The sequence below is a fragment of the Vombatus ursinus genome, unplaced genomic scaffold, assembly GCF_900497805.2.
Source record: "Vombatus ursinus unplaced genomic scaffold, bare-nosed wombat genome assembly UNPS02006874.1, whole genome shotgun sequence".
Classification (NCBI taxonomy): Eukaryota; Metazoa; Chordata; class Mammalia; order Diprotodontia; family Vombatidae; genus Vombatus; species Vombatus ursinus.
Window position 1 is genome coordinate 7,289,384 of NW_020946652.1, and position 9,203 is coordinate 7,298,586.

Here is a 9,203-nt window from a genome sequence, read left to right on the forward strand (position 1 = left end):
CTCTTCCTTCCATCCCTACCCCTGCATTCTTACTTGGATACTTCAACATACATGAGAAAGTCTCCTCAAACACACCTGCCTCCACAACACCTCATCCCAATTGGCACCATGAGGCTGCATGGCCTATTGGCTAAAGGACCAGCCTTAGAAAGACCTTGGGAGGACCTGAGCTGCCTCTGACCCCCACTGGCTGTGTGACCCTGGGTAAGTCACCACCTCTCAGGGTCCCTCACAGAGCCATTGTGGCTCTGCATTGGTGGGTGGATTTTGCACACTGGGACTTCCCTTTTTAATGGATGGAACTTCATCCATTGAGTTTAGACCAAGGAGAAAAAAAGACTCGAGTCAACGTCCGCACTGGCAATGGGATTTTTAAAATTTTTAGTTTCATAGCAAAGGGGTGAGATGTATGGGTAACTCACCTTTACTTTAGAAAAATCTGTCTTCTTGTGTGTTGTGGAATGAAAAGCAGAAATTAGTCTGTTGGAGAAAAGCATGAAATTCAACTAAGACTAGATGTGCGGGGGCAGAAACAGGCCCTCACAAGGCGCTCCTTTCTGGAGCGACAGTCCAGGTGCCCAGAACCCCAGATTTTCACAGCTGGATGACACCTGAGAGGACATCTCTTTCAGTTCCTATTTGGCAAGAAATCAGCCCATCTTCAGCAAGTGGGAAGCTAGTCACTGCTTGAATACCAGCACTGAGGAGGAACTCACTACCTCCCCTGGCAGCCCATTCCCCTCACTAAAGGCCAAACTTTGGTCAGAAGATTGTAGATTTGGGCCTCGAAAAGACCTTGGATCATCTAATCTGGGAGTTCTTATCCTGGGTCTATAGTCCACCAATGAGTCTATGGATCAATTTTTGGCAGGGAGGGTGTCCATGAATTTGTATGGGAAAAATGATGATTTGCCTTTGGCTTGCTTTGTAATCCTTTGTGTTTTATTATATGCCTTTTAAAACATGATTCTGAGAAGGATGGGGTCCAGCAGCTTTGCCAGCCTGCAAGCCCAAGGGCCAATGGCAGACAAAGGTCTCATGAACGTCCATGATATGGACAAAGTCCTGAGGAGGAAGCAGCAATGTCAGATCTGCCCTTGGGACTCTTAGTGCTACGTCACCGTATCACGCCATCTCCTTGGGTCAGTCAGCTAACCCGGGCGTAGGGCCGGCGTTCTGAGGAGCCAGGGGCCAAGGGCACAAGGCTGCCTAAGAGGCACCTAAGCTTCGCTGCCCATCACCTCCACCCAATGGTGACCGCCGCTGGTAAGCGCCTGGGCCTGAGGATCTTAACTGCGGGAGGAGCCACTCTGACTCCATCTTGGGACTCAGTTCTGGAGCTAGCCCAACTCCCTTCTCTTCAGTTACAGGTCTGGTCCAATGTCTGTCCTGTGAGAAAACTCGATTCAATTAGAGGAAATGAGAGCAAACTTCACTGCAGTGTTTGGGCCTCGCCCCTGGGAAGCTGGACCCCCTCTCCCTAGTGCTTAGAGACCCTACACCGAAGACCTGGGTTATGCTGACCAGAAACCACTCAGATCCGAAGACTGGTGCAAGGGCTTTCCTCTCTGTTACTCATCTCAAGCGACCCGTAAGGCTTATCTGAAAACTGGCCGCGTCCTGATCAATCACTCATTGTTTCCATGTTGCTTTCACCGAATCAGAGATTGCGGGGGATGGGACACCTCTTTTTCTGATTCCAGAATTGCACCTGTTCACTCTCTCCCTTCCAATGTGGAAAGCCCCTAATCTTTATTCCAATTAGAAATCAGATTACCTCGTCCTGAATGCTGCTTTCTAGCCTTTCTTTTAATGCATAAAAATCTGTCTCCCCCTGTATTCAGGGTCCCGTGCCAAGCTGAGGAGACCTGGTCCCAGTTTATTGAGCAGTTGGCAGGCATTGCTTGATAAATCTATAGTTCTGGAAGCTCAAACCTGTGTTTCCTCAGTCATTTCAATCAATCCACATATCACATAACCCTCCGGGACCAGTGAGGTTTGCCAGGCTCAGCAGATGGCAGCAGAGAGACACCAGGAGCAGGATCTGTCTAAGAGGCAGTTTCTGCCTGCTGCCAAAAAGATACCAGGATAGGGGCAGGGCCAAGAGGAATCTGAGGACACAGGCTGGGGTAAGGGATGCCTGTGGAGCCCCAATTTGGGGAAGCCAAGGGGCACCTCCCAGTAGCACCAGACACCCAGTGAGAATCTGGCAAGAAGCTGTGTTTTCCCCAACCCCGGGACGCATTGGCTGTAAGAGGCAAGTTCCAGGAATGTAGCCCATCCCAAAGCAGAGATGCCATAGAACAGACTCTCACTCGCTATCTCCAAGGATCATTTTCTTTTCCTAGAATGTGAAGGGCACGCAAGTGGGAAGTGTCTCAGACTTGCTTTGCTGGGCATCATAGGACAGGACCAGGGGTAATGTCCAGTAAAGTCCAGCTGGATGCCAGCCAGTGAATGGGGGCAGCATGGTGCCATGAGGGGCAGCTTTGGGGTCAGATGCCCAGATATATTCCACCAGTGTGACATTAGGCAAGTCCCAAGGTCTCTAGCATTCTCTATCTTCTTAAAACAAGTGGTTTATGAATATCTGTTGTTTTCACATAATCTCCATTTCCCAATGCATCCTTCCCCATTTCCAGAGAAGCGACCCTTAGGAACAGAGGAGAGGGAAGAAAGGTCAGCAAAACCAAGCGACGTCTCCTGAAAAAGCCTGCCATGATGCGCAGCGTCCCACAGCCGTAGCCCCCCACCTCTGCAGAGAAGGGGGAGCTATACTTGAAGGACGGTGGCGTGCCTTTGTGCTCCTCCCCCGGGACCTCCTTCTTCCGTGGGTCTCCCCTCACAGCGCTCCCTCACACTGCACCGAAAGGCAGGGTGGACATCGTGCTGCGCCGGAGAGCAGAAACACTTGGATTCACGTCCTGCCTCAGACCTTGCTAGCTGGGGTGACCCTACTGGGCAGGACCTCTGACCTCTCGGAAGGGAGGTGACCGCAGCTCTCAGACGGGCTCCGTGGCCTCTCTGGGTCTGTGCTCTGCGATCCAGGGTGCTGTCCAGATGCTGAAGAGGGAGAGAGGGTGGAAGACCACTGGCTGCCATAGTGGAGTCCCTTCCAGCTCGGAGGGGCTGGGACCCCAGGTATTGGATGTGGAGGGAACAAGGAATGACAACAGGCGATATTGATGGAACTGTCTTAATTTTACAATGTGCTTTCTATATATTGGGCGCTAGGGGGCGCCACAGTGCACAGAGTACTAGGCCTGCAGTCATCTTCCTGCGTTCAAATCCAGCCTCAGACACTTACTAGCGCAATGACCCTGGGCGAGTCACTTCACCCTGTTTGCCTCAGTTTCCTCATCTGCAAAATGAACTGGAGAAGGAAATGGTCAACCACTCTAGCATGTCTGCCAAGAAAACCCCACAAGGGATTACAGAGAGTTGGACGCAACTGAAAAACAACCGAACAACAGCAACAATTCTATACATTATCTTATTTCAGGCTCATAAGTGCACTGCAAGGTAGGTGTTGCTAGTCAACCTATTTTACAGAGGAATAAACTGAGATGGAGAGAGATTAAATAACTCACTTTCTGGGTTGACACAACTCTTACTGAGGCAGGATTTAAACCCAAGCCTTTCTGGCTCCAAGTCTAATAAAAAGAAGCTCACTAGGGTTGGACAGGGTTCAAAAGACCATCTCTATAAGCACAAGATGGGAGAAGGATGGCGCAAAGACTGAGCGTGGTAGTGGCCCACAAGCTCAAGAGGAGGCAATGAGGGTGCTGGAGCTGGGGACGCTGAAGCCAGCCCAGGTGGGCCAGGCACAAACCTGAACCTGTCCTGGTCAGGCTGCAGCTGGAGGGCTGTGTGCCAGGGAGCGGTCACCCACAAGAGGACGACTGACGTAGGGAAGGGAGCATAGCATGGTGAGGAGAGGCGGGAGGGGGGGGGGGAGAGGGAAAGAGAGAGAGAGGGAGGGAGGGAGAGAGAGAAGGAGAGGGAGAGACAGACAGGCAGAGAGATGGAGAGACAGAGAGAGACAGAGAATAAGAGAGACAGAGAGAGACAGAGAGACAGAGACACAGAAACAGAGAGACACAGACAGAGACAGAGAGAGACAGACAGACAGAGAGAGGCAGAGACAGAGAGACAGAGACAGAGAGAGACAGAGACAGAGAGAGACAGAGAGACAGACAGACAGAGACAGAGACAGAGAGAATACCTTCGAGGTTCTCAGGGGTTCTAGTGCCAACATGCACGGCCAATGCTAAGAGACTTTGAGCAAGATGCTTCACCCCTCTGAGCCCCCATTTCCTACTCCACAAGGAGGGGAAGGGTGCCAGCTTTTGCACCAGCCGCTGCACAGACTCCCACCGAGGCACAGCCCTCATAAACCTCACAGGGCCAGACACACGCCAGCTGTGTTCAGCTAGGAAGGAGCAAGGCAGAGCTTGAGGAGCGAAGAGGGGCTGCCGGGCCTTCCTTCCTCCGCCTGAGCCAGGCCTCCCCCAGAGGCCTGTGGTCAGTTCTGGGCCCCAGGAGGGCCGGCCCTGGGAGCCGTGCCTTCCGGGCATCAGTTGAAAGCAGCCCTGTGTAGGGGGACCCAGAGAAGAAAAGAGGGGAGGAGGGAACATTGCCTTCATGTGTCTGAAGGATTGTCCTGTGTTCCAGGGATCAGGCTCGTTCCGCTTGACCCGGGGGGAAGACAAAGGCAGTAAGAGGCAGGTGTTGGGGCTCCCCCAAAAGGAATGGGCATCCCTGGGAGGCTGAGGGCTCCCCACAGAGACCTGATGACACTTCCTTCGGGAGGTCGTAGCAGGTGATTCTTTTTTTCAAGCGCTCAGACTCAAGGCTTCTGAGGCCCCCTCCAAATGGGCAATCTTGTGATTCTGTGACAACCATCAATTCAGAGTTGGAGCAGAGAGATGAGTTGAGCGTAAGCCCCTTCAGGGTGGGCGCTCTGGCCCTCAAGGCCCAGGCCCTGGCACGTGCCACTCTGAAAATCATCCCACAAACTTGGGGCCTTCCGGTCCAATCTATCAAACAGTTACAGCTGAGGAAACTGAGGTCCAGAGAGGGGAAGGGGTTGGTTTGCCCAGGGTCACACAGATGAGAGCCTATTTCCAGGGTTCAAACACAAGCCTCCTGAATCCTGACTCTGCCACTGACTGGCCATGTGCCCTGTGGCAAGCAGGCTACCTTCTTCTGCCTCAGTTTCTTTCTCTGTAAAGAGGGCTAATCCAACTGGCCCTCACTCTCTCATAGGATCCCTAGGGGAGAAGTGCTTGACAGTACTTGCAATATTATGGAAGTGTGATTTATTATTTGTTTACTTTTAAAACCAAAGTTTCAAGAGGCACCATTATCAGAATCAGAAATTATCGGGATCTCTGAGCTGCAAGGGCCTGTGAAGTGGATCTTATCCAACCCAAACCTGGAAGAGAAGCCCCCTGGCCCGTGCCTGCCCACCTGGGGGGGGGCATTCAGCCTCGGCCTAAAGGCCCAGCTATGTGTCCAGTTCTCTGTAAAGTTACCAAGTTTCCCTGGGCCTTCTCTTCTCCAGACTCAAGATGCCCGTTGCTTTTGCCTGGTGCGCTCAGGGCCCTCCCCATTCTGGCTGCCCTCTGGATACTCATCGATAGCCGGGTGCCCAGGCCTGACCGCTAACATGAGGCCATCTGTTCCTAAGAAGGCATACGTCGATGACCCCTTTCTAGAGGTGGAGGGAACCATCTGTGGACGTGGAAAGATCTCATTTTCTCTTCTGGAAGCCTGGCAGCAGAAGGCTAGGACCAAGTGAGACCGCTCAACAGGAATCTGGGCATCCCATGCTGCATCTGAGACTGAAGGACAGTCCTGGCATCTCTAGAGCTGGAAGGGACGTGGAGGCCATGGAAGCCAAGGAGGATGCTGAGCCCCGGAGAGAACACGGGATGCCCTCAGGGCACTCAGCGAGAGGCAACGGGCAGAGAAAGAGCCCAGACCCACCAGTTCCACAGTCAGGCACTTTTGCCCACCACCGTCTGGCCTAGCTGAGCCCTCCCCCCAACGCTGCCCACAGGAAGAGGTTCTACCTGAGCTGCGGTTTCCTAGGCTCTGCTAGGAGATGCTGCCACAGATCCAAAGCAGCCCGATTCCCTAGGGCGCGCACCATTTCTGTGCAACCAGGAGAGTGCCTAGAACAGGAAAAAAATGTGGTCCCTCGGTCCAGCATCAGCCTCAGCCCATCCCAGGCCCCGGTCCAGCCCTGGCCCCTGCTGGCCCCTGAAGCGAGAGGGGAGGAGAGGCAGCCCCCGCCTCCAGAATGTAGCGCTCCCTTCTGAAGGACACTGGGAGGCCGTCTTCAATTAGATCTCCGTGGCCTCTGATGGGAGGTCTCTCAGGACATTTGGTCCCAGACTGGAGGACGCACCTTGTCTGAAAGGGAAGACTGGCCTCGAGGGCTGATTGCTGGGAGAAAGGCAACCTCTTCTTTCCCGGGCTGCCTCTGGGGAGACGTCCCCTGGTCATTGTGAGGTCACAGTCTTGGGGTTCTCCCTTGGGTTCCAGGGACTTCCTGGGACAGGCCATTGAGGTTACTGAGATAGGGATGGTTGGGCATGTTGACATCTGAACCACGGTAAGTGAAATGGAAAGGCAACAGCCTACAGATGCTGGGGAAATCTTTAGGGTTAGACAGTGCAGGTGGAGGGCTTGAGCCTCCCAGCCCTCAGCCCAGTGGGTGGGGACCCCAGCTCAGAAGGTGAAGTATGATGTGTGCTTAGTGACCTAACCTCAAGGCTTCCCATGAACTTGGGACGATCACGACAGGCAGAGGTGCACCACGGGCAATGTCAGAAGCCGGGGGGGGGGCTGGAGGGGCCAACAGCAACTCTGGAACTTTTTGGTCAGAAGTCTTTGGGGGATGTCGTTTGACCCTGGAGGCCTTGACCACAGACCTGGTAAGGGGCTGGATCAGGAGCTCTGCCAAGACGGCTATAGGGGGATGACCATCGACTAAATTCCAAAGGGGCTGCAATCAGCTTCAGTGGAGGGAGGATGGAGCCTGGAAGTCCTGGAGGGCTCTTGGCTCTTTCCCATCTTGGGAAAAGAGGCTTCCTGCCCAAGACTTTGTCTTTCTCTTGGACACATCCTTCCTTCAGGCCACGTGATTCTAGTAGAAGTCCAGGCTCTTCCTTGGGACCTCTCACCTTCTATGTGACCTTGGCCATAGTCCTTTCCCTTGAAGGAATGGAATCCCTAGAAGGTCATGGGGCACAAGGGAGAGAACCTGGGCTCACCTCATGCCTCCACACTTGTGTGACCTTAGGCAAAGTCTCAGTCTCTCAGGACTCAGTTTGTCTCTGCCAATGGATTGGGCCTCTTGACCTCTAGGGTCCCCTAGGATGCACTGATCCCCTTATTGAGGTCAAATCTTAGCCTGTAAGGCAGCCCAGTGTCCTATGTGCCCAGGTCTGTGGGCTTCTCTGGGCTGAAGGATGTCCAGACCATGTCAGCTCCAGGCCTGCCTTGCCCACTGTACATGGGGTGGGGGGAGAGGAAGGGGGCTTCTGATTAGAGTAAGAGGCACCTCTTTATGCCACGGATACAGCTGAGCTGGGAGCAAAGGGGTGGGAAGACCCCTGAAAGCACTGGTTCCCAGCCCCACTCAGCTTAATCTGTCAGGAGCTTTCCTCCTTCCCACGGGAGGCGCGCACCTCTCCTAGGCTTCCCCCAACTCAGGGCCAATGCGCCTCTGGATTTCCTCCTGAAATCCCACTGCTGGAGGCTTTCTCCTCTGGCCAGAGCAGCCCAGGGCTGCTATCACAGGGGGACAAGAGAGCAGGACCCTGGGAGACAGGAGACCTGGGGTCTCGTCCCAGCTCTGCTTTTAAGTGGCCAGATGACCTTGTGTGAGCAGGAGCAGGGGGTAAGGGGCAGGCTTCTGGATTCCTCCTCCACTGACCCACCCTGTCTCCAGGCCTCCGGTGGTCATGGCTTAAGCCCCATGCTCCCTTCCTTCTAAAGCACCCCAGGACTGTCAGTCCACCTCATTCCCTCCCTCCCTTCCCCCTCCTTTTTTCCCTTCTTTCCTTCTTCCCTCCCTCCCTCCCTTCCCCCTCCTTTTTTCCCTTCTTTCCTTCCTCCCTCCCTCACTCCCTTCTCCCTCCCTCCCTTCCATGATCCCTTCACGGCTATCCCTCTGCAGCCTTCTCCCTCTACTTTTAACGGTCTCCATCTGCTAGTCAATGGTAACGGCCCTTTCCACACTCCAGAGCTCTTGCAGTTCATGGTCCTGGCTGAGCCCTGGGAGAAGCTGGTCAGGGAGGGGATTGTGGGGAGGGTCACAGACCGGCTTAGAAGGCCTGGGCACAGCTGGAACAAGAAGCTGGCCTGAGGCCCCCAGGAAGCCTGTCTCCCCCTCTGCTCTTGCCAAGGGTCCCTTTGCTCTGCTCTCCTTGGCCTGGGTCCTCCCTCCCAGGCACGATGACCAGGAACCAGATGGCCCTTGGGTGTTTCAAGGGCATCTTGGAACCCGAGACCTAGAGTTGGGACCCCACGGGCCATCTGGGCGAACCCCCTCATTACACAAAACTCCTCATTGGTAAAATGGGGGGTTTGCACTAGCTGGCCCATGCAGGGGGGTCTCATGAGCCTTCTGAAGGCCAACATGGAGGAAGTTTGCCTCAGATCCTCCAGAATCTCCAGGGCTCCTTCCTTGCCGGCCACATGCCTCCAAATTGTCCCTAGAAGCCAAGGTCTCACTTCGGCAGGGGGCAGCCCTGAAGAAACTCCCTGGGGAGGGAGCAGAGGACTGGGGCTGCCTGCTCCCTCTCCAGGCCTGATGCCCTCCCTTTCCTTCTCCAGGGCAGGCTGGGCCTCCATGTGCTCGCCTCTCCAGAGCGTCCTGGGTTCTATTTCCCGGCCAGCTTCAGGCCACGCCTGCTCTATGTAGTCCCCTCTTCCCAAGCAGTAACTGGATCCGGCTCAGAAACCTCCCTGGGCTCTGACAGGTGAGCTTAGTGTCTCCCAGCCCACTCTGCATTGGGTCTGTACCTGCACGCTCAGAGTGCAAGCTCCCTGAGGGCAGCCGCTGTTTGGGTTTGATTTGTTTGGGTTTGGGTTTGGCTTGTGCTTGTATCTGCAGCAGTTAGCACAGGCCTGGCATGTAGCGGGCACTTTGTAGATCTTCTCCGTCTCTCTGTCTCCCTCTCTCTCTT